The sequence below is a fragment of the Leptinotarsa decemlineata genome, unplaced genomic scaffold (assembly GCF_025532065.1).
Source record: "Leptinotarsa decemlineata unplaced genomic scaffold, Ldec_3_MD MMD2_tig00078422_RagTag_RagTag, whole genome shotgun sequence".
In the NCBI taxonomy this organism is placed as follows: Eukaryota; Metazoa; Arthropoda; class Insecta; order Coleoptera; family Chrysomelidae; genus Leptinotarsa; species Leptinotarsa decemlineata.
This window is the reverse complement of record NW_027412747.1, coordinates 7,871,883-7,887,650: the sequence shown is the minus strand read 5'-3', so window position 1 is coordinate 7,887,650 and position 15,768 is coordinate 7,871,883. Positions and strand designations below refer to the sequence as shown.

The 15,768-nt window shown below is 34.4% G+C and overlaps 1 long non-coding RNA gene across 1 annotated transcript; it reads left to right on the top strand.

Moving 5' to 3' along the window:
* The first annotated feature begins 11,074 nt into the window (after positions 1-11,074).
* Positions 11,075-11,902, top strand: LOC141487320 (uncharacterized). The gene is made up of 2 exons (XR_012468327.1): positions 11,075-11,596; positions 11,655-11,902. It is a non-coding gene; the product is annotated as an uncharacterized lncRNA (long non-coding RNA).
* The last annotated feature ends 3,866 nt before the right edge of the window (positions 11,903-15,768 follow it).

The window sequence follows — 15,768 nt, the reverse complement described above, 5'->3', positions numbered from 1 at the left end:
CGAGTGGTGTGATGACTGCTACCTAGGACTTAACAAATTATTTTTCAGCTGTACATCATCTACATCATTATTTCTGTTTTTTTTAATAATCTAAAAGAACAATTTTTTCAGGCCAGTCTCAACTCCCTATACTGTACGTTGAGGACTGACACCCAGCAGAAAACAACTACTCCCCTGGCTAATACCACGAAGGACATTGGATTATATCCGACAAGTGTCAGTGCAGGATTCTTGACTGAAGTTATTCCTGCATATGATGTTGGCGATACAACTGCCGTAACCGGGCCAAACAGCCCGGCTACGGGCTGTTTGGCCACTCGTCAGTGCAAGGTAGTGTCTATCATCAACATAAAGTCGATGATTTCCGATAATTGAAAATCGAATTCCTTCAGAGTATCATTCCTCAAACTAGACTGAAGTGGACATCAAACGACAGGTTTGTCATCGCCCCATCTGCTTGTGAAGGAGGTAACCAACCGCATATCCAAAATTTGCCAATACCTCGTATAAGAAAAAATACTTTTCATATATAGTCACTGGGCACACTTGAGAACTGGCTATACATCAAATTATCTAAAGGAACAATTCGTTCAGGCCAGTCTCAACTCTCTACACTGTATGTTAATGGACTGACACCCTTCGAAAAATAAGGCTCTTCGTGGTATTAGCCAGGGGAGTAGTTGTTTTCTGATGGTTGACAGTCCATTAACCTACAGTGTAGGGAGTTGAGACTGGTCTGAACGAATTGTTCCTTTAGATGATTTGATTTATAGCCAGTCTTCAAGTATGCCCACTGACTATATGTAGAAAGTCTTTTTCACATTTTTCTACCTATGTTATTTTCGAGTTTATCATAGTGTTCTACTATAGCACTAGTCGAGCCCTGTCATTTGATACCGATAGTGAGGTGGTTGTGAAATAATATGTAATCCGCCATTTTGTAGATGCGGCCATCTTAAATTTGCATCTTTTTCAAAGTGTACTACTTTTCTACTAGTCAATCCCTGTCAGTGGATACCCATATTGAGGTAGTTGTGGCAAAATATGCAATCTGCCATTTTGTAGCTGCGGCCATCTTGGATTTACAATGATACAGAATGTATTGAATTGTATTGTCATCAGAACTAAATGTGTGTACCAAATCACAACACAACAAAAAAATATTTTTTGAATGTTTCCTACACTAAATTAGTCAATTTCTACTAATTTTGGGGTGATAAAAACGAAAATAACAATGAAAAATTTTTATTAGCTCTGGTTTTCGAGATACACAGTACTTAATCTTAAAGAGTAGTTATACTATACGTGAAAAGTGAAAGTACATAAAACAATATTGTTATGTTTCTTTTAGAGTATTTTAAGTACAAAATTAATAAAAAAACATTATTCTTAGTGTTTTGACAAATAAAAGAAGTTTGTACCACCAAATTTCAATTAAGTCCATCCGATTCATTGCAAGATCGCTGTCGTTTAGCTTGTCTTTTATAAAACACTTCTGGAGCATCCCTACACACAGACCAGCAGTAGTCTGCAAGCATTGCTTCATTCCAACGGCCCTGATATCTCTGTTCCATTAAGGCAATGTCTTGATGGAATCTTTCTCCATGTTCGTCACTCACAGCTCCACAGTTTTGTGGGAAGAAATTAAGATGAGAGTGAAGAAAATGAATTTTTAAGGACATGTTGCATCCAAGTTGGTGGTAAGCTTGAAGAAGCTCTTTTACCAATGCTGTGAAGTTATCATCTCTTTTGTTACCTAAAAACCCATGTACAACCCCCTTAAAGGCTTCCCAGGCCCTTTTTTCATTTCCTGTTAAAATCATGTCAAAAGCAGGATCATTTACGATTTCACGGATTTGAGGCCCAATAAAGATGCCTTCCTTGACTTTAGAATCACTCAACCTGGGAAACTTTGCTCTCAAGTACTTAAAAGCTTGTCCTTCCTGGTCCATGGCCTTCACAAAGTTTTTCATTAGTCCCAACTTAATATGTAATGGGGGAAGGAGAACATCCTTAGGATCTACAAGAGGCTCGTAAACTACATTTTTCTCATTAGGGTTTAGGTCTCGTGTAGGCCAGTTCATTTTTTTATAGTGAGATTTTCTATCCCGACTGTCCCACAGACACAAAAAAAAACAGTACTTGGTGAACCCTAATTGCATTCCTAGGAGTATAGCAATGACTTTCAGATCACCACAGATGTGCCACTTGTGTTGTTCATATTTGATTGATTGGAGAAGTGTTTTCATATTTATATACGTTTCCTTCATGTGAACTGCATGACCTATAGGAATAGAGGGTAGCTGATTTCCATTATGCAGAAGTACAGCTTTTAAGCTTAGTTTTGAAGAGTCTATAAACAGTCTCCATTCAGATGGAGTGTGATCCAAATTCAAGCAGTCCATCAAACCATTAACATCAGAACAAACTACGAGGTTTTTTTTTTCTCAAAAAAAGGAAGCAAATCTTTTTGACGCTGTCTGTACTGAGATATTTTCACATCATGTTTTAGAAGATTCCACTGTTGTAGTCTTGACCCTAACAGCTCAGCCTTTTCCTTAGACAAGCGAAGATCTCTTATAAGGTCACTCAACTCTGCTTGACTAATTCTGTGCGGATCACTAGACCTATCGCTTACCTCAAAATCAGGGTCATAGGATGTAGAAGGATGGGTTGCTCCTTCTAAACAGTCTTCATCACCTTCCTCTAAAATTTCATAGTTTTGGGGTGGAGAAGGGACTGGCAAATTGTCTGTGTGTGGTACAGGCCGAAGAGCATATGGGAGATTAGGGTATTTAACCGTTCCTCTTTTCTTCATAGATAAACGTTGCTTAATGGGAGGAGTTAAGCAGAAATAACAGTCGTCTGTATGATTGGTAGGCTCACGCCAAACCATAGGTACTGCAAAAGCCATTGCCCGGTTTTTATTTTTCAGCCACTCTCGCAATATGACGGAACAAGAATTACAACATATATGAGGAGCCCATGATTTATCTTGGTCCCCAACTTTCACACCAAAATAATGTTCATAGGCTGTCTTAACGATAGGTATCATTTTACGTTTCTGAGCCTTAAATGTTATTTCACCACATATATAGCAAAAGCTATCGACAGAATTCACACACTTTCGAGGCATTTCAGATCAGCACTTAAATTAATTTGAAAATCAACTTCACACGATAATTTCAATAGCAACCACGTGCGTACAATTGACAAACTCACATAGGTTATGTTTACTACTTAAGAACAGCTGATGAGAGGGGTGTTATGTAAACAAACATGTGTACCAACTGTTGGTGATGAAATATTTCATTTGTTGAAAACTCAATATACATATATATAATATAATGATACTATATCTGGAAAACAAGAGCTAATATATAATTTTTATGGTCACTTTCGGTTTTAACACGTGGAAATACATTAAAATCATCTAATTTCAACCCCGAAACAAAAACTTTGTTGTGTTGTGATATCAGATCGATGTGTTAACAGGAAGGAGGTTAAACTTCAAATACTAAATTTGACCCAAACGAACAAGGCAAGCTAAATAAAACCATTTATTAATAATAAGAGCAATTGTAGGTCTGAACAAATTGGAAAATTATGAACATAGTTGACAACTCAATTGAGAGATACACATTTGAATTTACTTGAGAATAAACCAACGAAAATACTGTTGAAGGGAACCTATTATGGCATGAATGATTTCAAGTTGACCTGAATTGAATTATTCAATTCTAATTTCATTTTGAACTGTTTGATTTGTTTTACATTGTGTTTTATTAACTAGTTTTGTATTTTATTCATACATTTCTTATAAAAGTGTCACATATTGAACGAAAGGCCTTTCTGTGGAGGAAATCAAGATTTATTATCGACCAAATTTTTTATTTATTTCAGATTATGGAAAGTGAGAATACCCAAACCGAGTTTCACTTTGTGAATAATTCGTATTAATATATATATTCGTGTGACTTGCTTCAACATCAATGTACAATTGTGTTTATTGAATAATAGTAATTAATATCAATATAACTATTGCCAGGCGTCCAAAAGATTCAAAACACCCTAAACATTCATATGATTTTATTTACTCCAGTATCCAGCAGTCTCCATTGCTGATGCCGAGTTCAATACACCCCATTTCCATAATTTCTCTTGATACAAAGTCGGAAAACATTTAGAAACTAAGAAAATATACATATAAAAGAAAAGTTACATAATATATGGCTGGGGATCGCTCGGACGATTCTTTGCTCTGAAAAGGGGTAGCATGCCGCTTTGGCAACTCATCTCGGCACCCCGTCTCTTCGGCATTGGAGCCGTTTTGGCGCCAGTAACGTTCCAATCGATTGCGGACTCGTTTCAATTTCCACCCTCCGAGATGACTGCGGTGCGGGGGGTGGTTCGATTGGGATAGGTCTTCTTTTCGGCTCTATTGAGAGATTACGAAAATATTGAATGCAGGTTTTCCCAAATCAGGGCAAGTTGGATGATACATTCCATAAATTTGGAGAGTTTCAAATACGGATAAGAAAATTAATATGGAAATATTTTGCTGCAATGAAAATTTAATTTGAATTGAAAGGGATATATTTTTAGGAGAGATTTTAGAAAAAAAAAATGTTTTGGATTTCTACTTCTCCATCTTGATACAAAAAAATACGGTAAAGAAAGAAAGCAATCAATTTCAAAAAAGTATCTCTATATGAAGATGTGTAGATCGTGCGAAGAAGTAACTTTCAGACACAAACTGGAAGGAGAAAACACTCTCAAAACAGCTACTTCCATATAAACATTGAATTACACGAAAGAAAAATACTTTTATATGAATACTGAATAATAACTATGAATATATTGACGAAACAAGGTACATGCAAGAACTTAACAAAAAAAATAAATAATAGTTGTACAAAGAAACTTTTCCTCGGTTAGCTTAAAGGTGCAATTTTGTTCCATCCTTTACATAAAAGAGGACGTATGTTTCTCCACTCACAAGCGATTTTGGTGAAATTCGTGACACGTGTGAATCGTTGTATTTGTGCCACGCGCCAGTATACGGGTGTCTACAGTATGCTGTATAATGCCCTCTGTTAGTTGTCCCACTGTGATTTGAAAGTGCATATAGATTATAACAACAAGTAGCTACATTTTCTGCTGCATATCCAATATCCATATCCAATCCTTCTATATCGATGACATCATTCAATTTGCCTCTACTTTTCGTTAGAGATAATCTTTTAAAATGTGTTACTGAAATATAGGGAAACTTGTGGATTGATGGGGACTTTGTGCATTTTCTCTTTTCCTTGCATTTCGAACACGTCGGTTTTTCATTTCCATCCAAAGTTTCTTCTCTTGTAAACGAATCCAAGCATTGCCACGAACTCAATTGGTCGGTTCTTTGTGGTATGGAGAGAGACAAATCCCAGAAAGGATCAAATGTTACTGATGAGTGTCCACAGTGTGTGCTTTTCATCGTGGATTTCACTTGACCAACGAAATTATCTGCAATCTTAGAGTTATGCATCCTCAAATATGTGACCCATAACTCTTGTGCATTTCCGCTGTCGCTCAATTTTTCGTCAATCTCTGTTAAAATTGGTTTAGGTTTCTCGTGAATTATATTAACGTCTTCATGTAAACCTTCTGAAAGATAACGAAGAAACTTCTGGGTGCCTTGATAGGAATTACTCATGAATCGAGGAGCAAAAGTTTGAATCTGATTTTTTAAGGAGGCTGTATTTACTACTTTATCAAATGAATCTTCTGACCACAACTCCTTGATGACTTCTGCAATCGTTTTGATCAAAGCACCCTTCATACTAGAAATACTAGTAACCTTCTTCCGGTTTTTTCCCTTTTCTTATTACCTCTCTCTTTCCTTTCCCTCATTTTCATTTTTAAAATTCTTATTCATTTTTTTACTATTATTTTTTCTATCTTCACGGTCCAAAATTTCCCAACTTTTTCCTAAGTCAAAAAAGCAGGGGGGAGCTCCCCCCATCCCCCACACGGCGACGGCCCTGCTGGTACACTCAACTGCTCACAGGTTGCTTTGCCTACAGAAGGAACCGAAATAATGTACAATGTCCTCAAGTTGTTGTTGACTACTGAATATTGCACAATGCACTCTTCTAAGCAGTCTTCCGAGGAAATGTTCAAAGTTGCGATAACAGTTTTAACAAATCTTCCAACTATACCACTTGGAAATCTAGCGCTGTCAAGTTTATCAGGTGTGAACGAGCACGTCAGGAATTTCCAAAACGTGAAAAACCGAAAACCAAATTTATTATTAGCCTCTCAGGATAATAATAAAGCAGATTCTAACGTTGCACTTGGAACCAATTCTTCTTATCCTTTTTGACAATCCTCTGACGTAGGGAAGTTCAAGCACTGGTTGTGACGGCTTCTCTTCCTTGCGAAGCTCGTGCTTGTGAAGGAGTTGCTAATGTGTATTGACACAAATGTGCATTTATGATAAGTTGGCAACACTGAAATAAAACAGTATGAAATTGACCTTTGTTTACTTGACAGTGCTGTCTTCTAGCCAAAGTCTGTTCCAACATCACTTTGGAGTAACTATTCCGCTAAAGATCTTTTTTGATAATGCCTAAATCCTTCTCGAGAACTTCCTTCGTATTACCGCACCCGAAAGCACGATCCACTAGAGTTTTGATGATTTCTCTTTTGATAGATTGATTATAATGTTTGATATTATAATTATGATGTTAGTTTTTTTTATTTATTCATTTTTTTTAAATATTGAACATTTTATTAAAACAACGATAAAAATAAAATAAAAACAATAATAAAAATTAATTGGCAGTCCGGGGCGACTTCATTGATTCCAGTGGCGCATTTGCTTTTTCAGCTGCAGGAAAACCCGGAAAAATCTGCAGCACCACATCATCTGAAGATCTTGATCTAACAATGTCCTCTCTCTTATAAAACAAAATGTAGGGTGTCTCCAGAGGCTCCAATAAATTCAATGCATCGCCAGAACACTTCGTGACACGACTATCGTCAAACTTAAACCAATCCGTTTCTTCTTTGACCAAGGCGTAATAATGACCAAATTCAACGCCAGAACCACAGTGAACAATGACTGCATGAATATTATAATAGTGGTCTGCTAGGTTGAAATGTTCATCTATTTCGAACCTTCCAAAGAGTTTTTTGCTTCCGTTAGAGGTTGAGTCTTGTTTGAAAATCATCAGTGTTATTATTAGATTGCCTCAGATATACTTGTTTCCTTATTATATTTATTTACTGTGTTAGTATTATGTCGTGGTTTATATGATCGATAGAGAATTTTGAAGTCTATAAATCCCGAGCACTCAATTTTCATGCTGACGGAATTAATCGACTTGTGTTGCGTTGGCAGAAGTGCACTGATTCAAATGACTCCTATTTTGAATGAATTGAATAATCAAACTGAGACATTAAAGTTTGAATCAGACTCGTAAAAATTGACAGAACTTTTGAAACAACCTAATAAAATAATCATTTCTTTCGAAGTGATCTTCCAGTGTCTTTAGAGATATTTTCAAATTAATACACTAATTGTTTATGATGTTTCATGGAAGGTGACTCTGTATATTCCCCTTTATCTATGAAACCACTCAGAATTCATCACAAAAAATAATTAATCTGTATAACATGAACTGTCCTTGAAATTTACATTGAGGTGTGTAAAATAGAACAGAAATAATGAACTATCTTTGACTCTGCATAATCAGATTTCAATACTAGGTGCCTTATCTTTTACCAGTTATACAAAAGAAGAGAATAAACCGTTATAAAGTTCAATATGTCGGGAACTAATGGAGTGTAACTTGATAAATCTTTGAAAAAAGTGCATATAAAAGATTTATAATCACTGCAATAGTTTCTTAACGACATTATTGGAATACATTTGAAACATTTGTTTGTGTGCCGAAGATTCATGTTGACTCCAGTCAAGAGTAGTAAAATTTTGTTTTGTTTGGAAGCGAATCTTAGTCAGTGTATATTTCGTTAAAGGTAATATTCATATCAAAGTTTGTTTTTCTACATAAGAAATATCGGTTATGATAGAGCATAAGACGAACTCCTTATGCTCATTAACGCAAAGACGAATCAAACACGGTCCCAACGAAAACGGCAGCATTTATTTTTGCGTTACTGATAATTAAATATGAAAAAGGCATAATAAACTAATTGTTATTATTCAGGAATGATGTAAAATTCAAAATTTATTATTGTGAATCACTTCCTTAGAAACTGACATCAAGTGATGCTTTTGAAAAATATTTATATTTACATAAAAGTGAGGTTAACTATTTTTGTACGAAACTATAAAATGGAAATGTATCTAAATTCAAGAGCCAATGTTAAATTAGTAGAATAGATAATTTTCCTGAAAAAGAAGTTGAAAATTTGTATATGTGAATATTGATAGATGGTAACTAGGGGAACGAGATAGATTTTCAATTTTTTTATCAACAACGGGATTCTTCTTGAGGCAACGAAAGAGACGCCACGCTAAATTTTTCTCTCCTTAAAATTCGAAATATATAGTGTATAAATTAAGAAGTAAAAATAGTAGTCAATACTGATTTGTAATAATAAATTCAGTGAAAAAACCTACCTGTCCAGCCAAGTCTAGTAAGATATCCATGAGTTCCAGCTTCGCAGAAAGGTATTTACCTATACCATTTCTAAATAATATATGCATATTTTAACGAAAGTATCCAAGAACTGAACAAGACCCTCAAAATTAAATTCTGAATCAAAAACTCGAGTCTGCAGAAATACAGTGACCTGCAATAGTAAATTGACATTCCAACATAAGAGTCGAGCCGAGTAAAATTTTCATCACAAGTAATAATAATAATAATAAAAATTAAAAATTTAGATTTTTCAAAACCCAAATCAAACTTTAAAATCATTTAACAACATCATCATCTTATAATAATATATATATATATATATATATATATATATATATATATATATATATATATATTTTGATTGATGCAACTAATTTTCCTTTATTTATTAATTATCTGCGAGCGCTTTCGACAGTTGCTAGTACTGTCATCTTCTGGCACTCCTCAAACTACTCTGAATCTGAACCTGAAACTAGAGCCAAGAACGGGTAGTCTGGTTTTCGCGTGCGGTACGTCAATCTGACACATAAAAAAAATTAAACATATTAAATATAAAAATTAATGAATCCAAAAATTTATGTAGTTTTAGAATACATCAATGAAAAATAATACGTGATTGAAAAATTTTTATCTCAATTTATTAATTGATAATTTTTTATAAAGTCAACATAAAAACCCTGATAATTAACAAACTAGAACTCTAGAATTTTTTTCACTTCGTGTAGTTATTCTCGATAGACTAATGAATAGATCGCCATTATAAAAACTACAATATTTTCATTTCTCACTTTTTTATTAACAATTGAAAATTAGAAATTGAAGAAAGTAGAATCTTGATTGTTTCTATGTCTAACGGTTAAAAGTTATTCGAAAATATGTTTTAATTTTTTTTACTGTGATTGTTAAAAATTGTTATGAACAAATACATTGTTTCTGAGTGAATCTAAGTTTTTTTCTGCAATATACTCAACAACTTAGGCATACAAATTGAGAATAACAAATATAAAAGTTCAGTTTCAGAAAAATCGGGAGTGTATAAATTATCGTGTGGGTCATGTCCTATGTTTTATATAGGTCAAACTGGAAGAACGTTCAAAGACCGCAAAAAGGAACACAAATATGGTTTCCAGAATGGAAAAAATAAATTCCACATATTCCACTCACTTGATCACAGAAGGACATGAGTTCAACCATGAATACAGCCCCTCCATTTCCAGAAGAAAGGTTTGAAACTTAACCTGTTGGAAAGTATGGAAATAAACAAATTTAAAAACTCTCAACATCTAATGAACGATCAAACTGACTTGAATAATTCGCCATTATTTAATCTGTTCATTTTAATTTTTAATCTATTGTTGACAAATTAATTTGCATGTAGTGGTTCCACTAGTTAATTACCGAAAAATCAATTAGGATAATCATCATTCAACAAACAAAGTCCACATCGGACCAAAAAACTTTAGGAATATAAACAGCTAACCCTTGTCTTTAGATTCAGTATTAATTTGCTTCTCCTGAAGATGCTAACCATGTTAGCGAAACGCGCGTCGAGTGCAAAAATATCAGTTTGGTGTTAGGGTGATTGATCTCTAGAAAAAGTTTTCAAAAATCGGTTTGCAAAACCACTCACTACCTCACCTAACTCCACGAACACACGGCACTGATAAAGAAATATTGTGAAACGGACAAAAAATTAGTATTCAGCCAGTCCAGCTAGCCGAGCCTTTATTCCTCGACTACATTTGATAGCATGTTCACTAACTATCTGGGAGACTAGGGGCCACAGGCAAGAAATGTTTATGACTGTACTCTTATTTTTATTGCCGTTCCAATTGGGAATGGATAGACTATACTTCTTGCATGGTTTTTTTTTCTGGAGTACCTCAACTTTGTTTAGATGACAAGTAGGAATGCTCGTTTTTCTAGAATGACAGTGAGCTACTTTCAATTGAAACCTGTGTTTCTCATCCGTAAAATTTGATGAAAACTCTTAGAAGGTAGGCAACCAGGAATACATCGCATAGCAGAGCTGTTGCCATCATCGATGAAACGAGAAAACTTTTCGTTTTGTAGCGATTTGAAATTATCGGGTAAAAAAAATGGAGATTTTTTTTCAGAAACTGGCTCGATTGTCTTGAACGCTGAAGTCTGTCGATTGAATATTTTACGCTACAGGCGGATTTAATTAATCAGTGTTCTTCTCGACAGTGATATTCTGTTGGTTAATTCGTTGAGTTACATTATCAACTGTCGCTTTGTCTCTCCGGAGGATTTTAGATATCGGTCTTTTTTTAGGAAAAATTAAGTTAACGTCTCGCGATTATTAGGGAATCGGTATTCGGAGGTGAGTTCTTACAATTCCACAATTTCTATATTTCCTGCAGCTCATATTTCTCTAATAAGATCCCAACAATCATAATAGTTATTTATGTATCAAGGGAATTAGGAGGGCCTTAATTACCGATGGCAAAGTTTGCGTCCCGAGGGCCTCTGGCCCGAGGGACAGCAATTGCCTGAGGTTATTAAGGCTCATTAATTCCCGTGGTACATAGATAATTTTATTTCTGACCGATTTCAATAAAATTTTGTTCATTTTTGAAACGGAAAAATGTACCAATTCATTAACTTCCCGGTATATTTGAATCAGGTACCGTTGATTATAGTAGAGTTTTCTTGTTGCTAGGTTGATGCTATGTTACTTGTTTATAAACAGAACTATGTTATCAAGCTGTGTTTGCGGTGAAAACGTGTTTTCTACCCCAAATATAATGGAGGATATTTTGAAAAAAGCTGAACAAGCAAGAGAATCATTAATTCCATCGAAAAGTGAAGCCGTATACCAAAAAGAATACAAGATATATCTGGACTGGCTGACACGGAAAAATGTTATGCCAAAAGATGTCACTGAAACTGTATTTCTGGCATATTTTCAAGAACTGGTAAGGAATTTTCTATGATTTAGGTAGATTTGGTAGTAATTGTGTTTATTCGTTTCAGTCAGAAACGTATAGTCCGAATTCTTTATGGACTAAATGGTCAATGCTAAAATCGATGGTGACTATACATGAGAAACGAGATATCACCAAGTTCAATGAACTACAGGCTTTTTTGAAACGGAAGAGTAAGAGTTATAAGCCGAAAAAGTCTGCTGTTTTATCTCCGAAAGTAATTTTCAGGGAACATTTCAAAATTGTACATTTATTATTTGTAATGACGTGAATAAATAAAATATGGTTCAGTTTTCATTTCTATTTATTTTTACTTGTGAAAGGTAGAGGGAATTATAAAATCTATAATGTCCCAAGGGAGTTATGACCCTCTTTATTGATAGCGTAACTATGACGATATAAGCTTATAATATCCCGGTCAGAAATAAATATGTTTTTTTAGTCGCAATTTTATAATATAAATGATCGGATCCTAGTAGTGAAGACCCGTTTCAGGAAGTGTATTACTCCGTACAATCCAGCAGCCGGGCTAAGTATAGCATATCGGAATTTGTTTTTGGTCATTTCTTTTGCTTTCCGTAACTTCCACGGGCCAATATCTAATCGAAGTGATCAGAATTGTGAGTCACTATCAGCAAATATTGTTTACCTCAAGTGTTTTCTGTCCTTAGTAACTATACGTTATATGTTTGGCGTAATATATGTCTTTAGAGAACTGAACAAAGACCTCCAATACAGTTCTCATCCACTCGTCCTCCTCCCTCTCATGAGATTTTAAGAAGTGCATGAAACCCCCAATCATTTCATTTTTTTTGTGATGATATTCAACGTTATATATCAATAAATAAGTTAGTATATAATAGATTTCTATTAAATTGATACAGCGGTCTCCCATATCGTTACCTACCAAAGTTAACTATCAATTGGTTACCTATTTATTCGACGAATCCCATACAATGTATGTTGTCAAGTGGATAATGAAATATTACTATTATTATGCTCAGAGTAGATTTTATAGATTCAATTTCTCTAATTTCATTATTTTAAGTCAGGGTTAAATATTTGAATCTAATGACGCCCGTAAGAGTAACACCCAGTATTTGTGGAACTTACCTCTCCCTGTTCAGGCTAGCTGTGAGCATAACCCTTCACTTCACCTTGTTAACGTAACCACTCAATATAGTTTTTTTGTATTTTACAACACTGCTAAATTTATCAAGTAACAACTATACTTTCACGGTCTCAGCGGGCTGCAAATCGTTGTAGGTACATAAAAAAACAGTTGAATGAAGCAAGCATCCGAATTAAAACTTCGTCCATCCAACAAAAAAGTAACTTAAACAATGATAGATGCGTGGGCAAAGCATGATCACCATGGACATTTGCATGTATTGGATAAAATAAACAAGCCTTCTCACGCTGGCCAATCAGATTTAACTGCAATAGGCTGCCAGAATTCATCGTTCCATACCTAGATGAAACGTGATTAAACGCTGGCCACACGAAACCAGATCCAAAATTTTTGTTGATGAATCAATAACTTTACAGATTGCTACTCAACTGGTTTGAACAACCCTTCAAGTAAGAATCACATTATTATACTCTCAAGAAACCGTGTATGATTGTGAATGAGATAATTTGCTATTGTTATATGATGTTCATATGAAAAGAAACGCTTCTCCTGTTTCAATTAAAACAAAATGAATCTCTCTTCTTGAAGCGAAACCGGTTTTTTCCCCGACGCCTTGTGGGCCGAAATGGATGGCATATCTTTTGATAATTGGTTCAGGAACATAGTTCCGAAACTAGAAGAGAACTGTGAAATTGTTTTAGACCACATAAAAGCTGAAAAAATTTCTACTACACCCATAAAAATAGCTGTAATTCAAGACTGGTTGCGTTTGAAAAGTATACCATTTGAGGATAACATGGTAAAAGCAGAACTTTAAATATAATATATATAATAAAACCAAATATAATGAAAACATTGTTGATGAAATTGCGAAAGCACATAATAGAGTAGTATAACATCTTCCCACTTACCACTGCGATTTCAACCCAATAGAGATTATTTGGGCGGACCTAAGAAACTATTTTACCAGAAAAAAAACCATTCTTGAATTTCATAATCTTAAAAATATTTTTAGTGAATCTGTTTTCGTCTATTCCCGCAGAAAAATGAAATAATTGCGTAGTACATGTGAAAGATAAAGTAGAAATATAAATGCTCAGTAATACCGTTTATCGTATGATTTACACTATAAAGGGTTTTACAAAAACCGCGACACGTGTTTTGCTATTCAATAGCTTTTTCAAGCATGAAATAATAAGTTATTTTTAAATCACAACTATTTCATACACTTAAATATTACCTACCTGAGGACAGGTATAAATTCATTAACTATATAAATAAATTAAATTTCTGAAAGTACCTTGATTATACTTAACGTTTCTTACCTGGAAATAAACAGATTTAATAATGGCGAATTATTCAGTTCAGTTCTATCGTTCATACGATATTAAAAGTTATTAAATTTGTTTATTTCCATACTCTCCTCTTTAAACCCTTCTTCTGGAAACGGAGGGGGCTGAATTCATGGTTGAATTATTCATGTCTCTCTGTTATTGAATGAGTGGTATATGTGGAGTTTATTTTTCCATTCTGTGTTCCTTTATGCGGGCTTTGAATATTCTTCCATTTTGACCTATATATGAAACATCGGACATGACCCACATGATAATTTATATACTCCCGTCTTTTCGGAAACTGAACTTTGATTTTTGTTATTCTCAATGTGCATGCCTAAGTTTTTGTTGATTTTGAAAGCAATATTTACACCTCTGCTGTGCAGAAAATTTTAAATATTCGTAGTGGGTTGGCCTAAGTAGGTTAATGTTCTATAACTTTTATCCTCATCTTTTCGAATTGGGTAAACTCCCTTCAAAGCGTGGCTCGCATGAAAACAATGTTATTTGCTGCCGATTTGTCTTTTATGGATTTAACTCGCGAGTTGATGAAGGCAATACGGTCATAGCCATGAACAAAGAATACGTAGAGCAGACTATAGACTTTCTAAATGCTGGCATGTACGATAGTTTCAGAAACGACCCTACCCATTTAAATAAAAAAGAAGTCAAGGAAACGTTGAAAAATATTCATTGTGTCATGGATGAAACAGAAAAATTCAGATCGTTAGTCATGAACCCACAACCACCTGAACTTTATTCGTTGATTAAATTACACGAAGATAATTACCCGATTAGACTGGTGGTTTCTTTTGTCACAGCTCCTTCAGTTGAACTACACCAATTTAAAATCAAAATTCAGTTTGAGGAAAAGATACTATTTGATCAATGAAATCCATGATTACACTTCCGAATAATGCCAAATCGATATCATTCGATGTACAGAATCTGTTTCCCAGTATTCCTCCGAATGAAACGATTACTCTTGTAGATAATTTATTGGACGAAAGGTCTATCAATCCTGTAGTGAAACAGGAATTATTAGACCTACTTACGGTTTGTTAGTCACAGAATTACTTTCAATTCAATGAAATATTTTAATCATCCTGCAAAGGCCTCACAATGGAAAACCCACTTAGTCTCATTCTGGCAGAAATTTTCATTACCGATTTGGAGAGAAAAATACACAGTAACCCACTTTTAAGAAGTTTTGTGTATTGGTATAGATATGTAGAAGATATCCTGGTATGTTTCACAGGAACGAACAGACAATTGACTAAGTTCATGAATTTCATTAATTCTCTCCATCCTTCTATCATATTCACCATAGAGATGGAAAAGGACGACTTTATAAATTGTTCAACAGTATGATTCACAGACTGAAATTTCCCTTGTCAGATGTGAATTTCAATAAAGAACTGAACATAATAAAACAAATAGCCGTCAACAATAATTACGATAGCATGCTCAATTATCAAAAAAGTTATACAGCCAAGCTTTGAAGGAAGTTTACCCAATTCAAGGAGATGCGGATGAAAGTTAAAGAACCTTTACCTACTTAGGCCAACCCACTACGAATATTCAAAATTATCAAAAAAGTTATATATTCAAGCTTTGAAGGAAGTTTATCCAATTCGAAAAGATGCGCATAAAAGTTACAGAATCTTTACTTACTTAGGCCAACCCACTAAGAATAT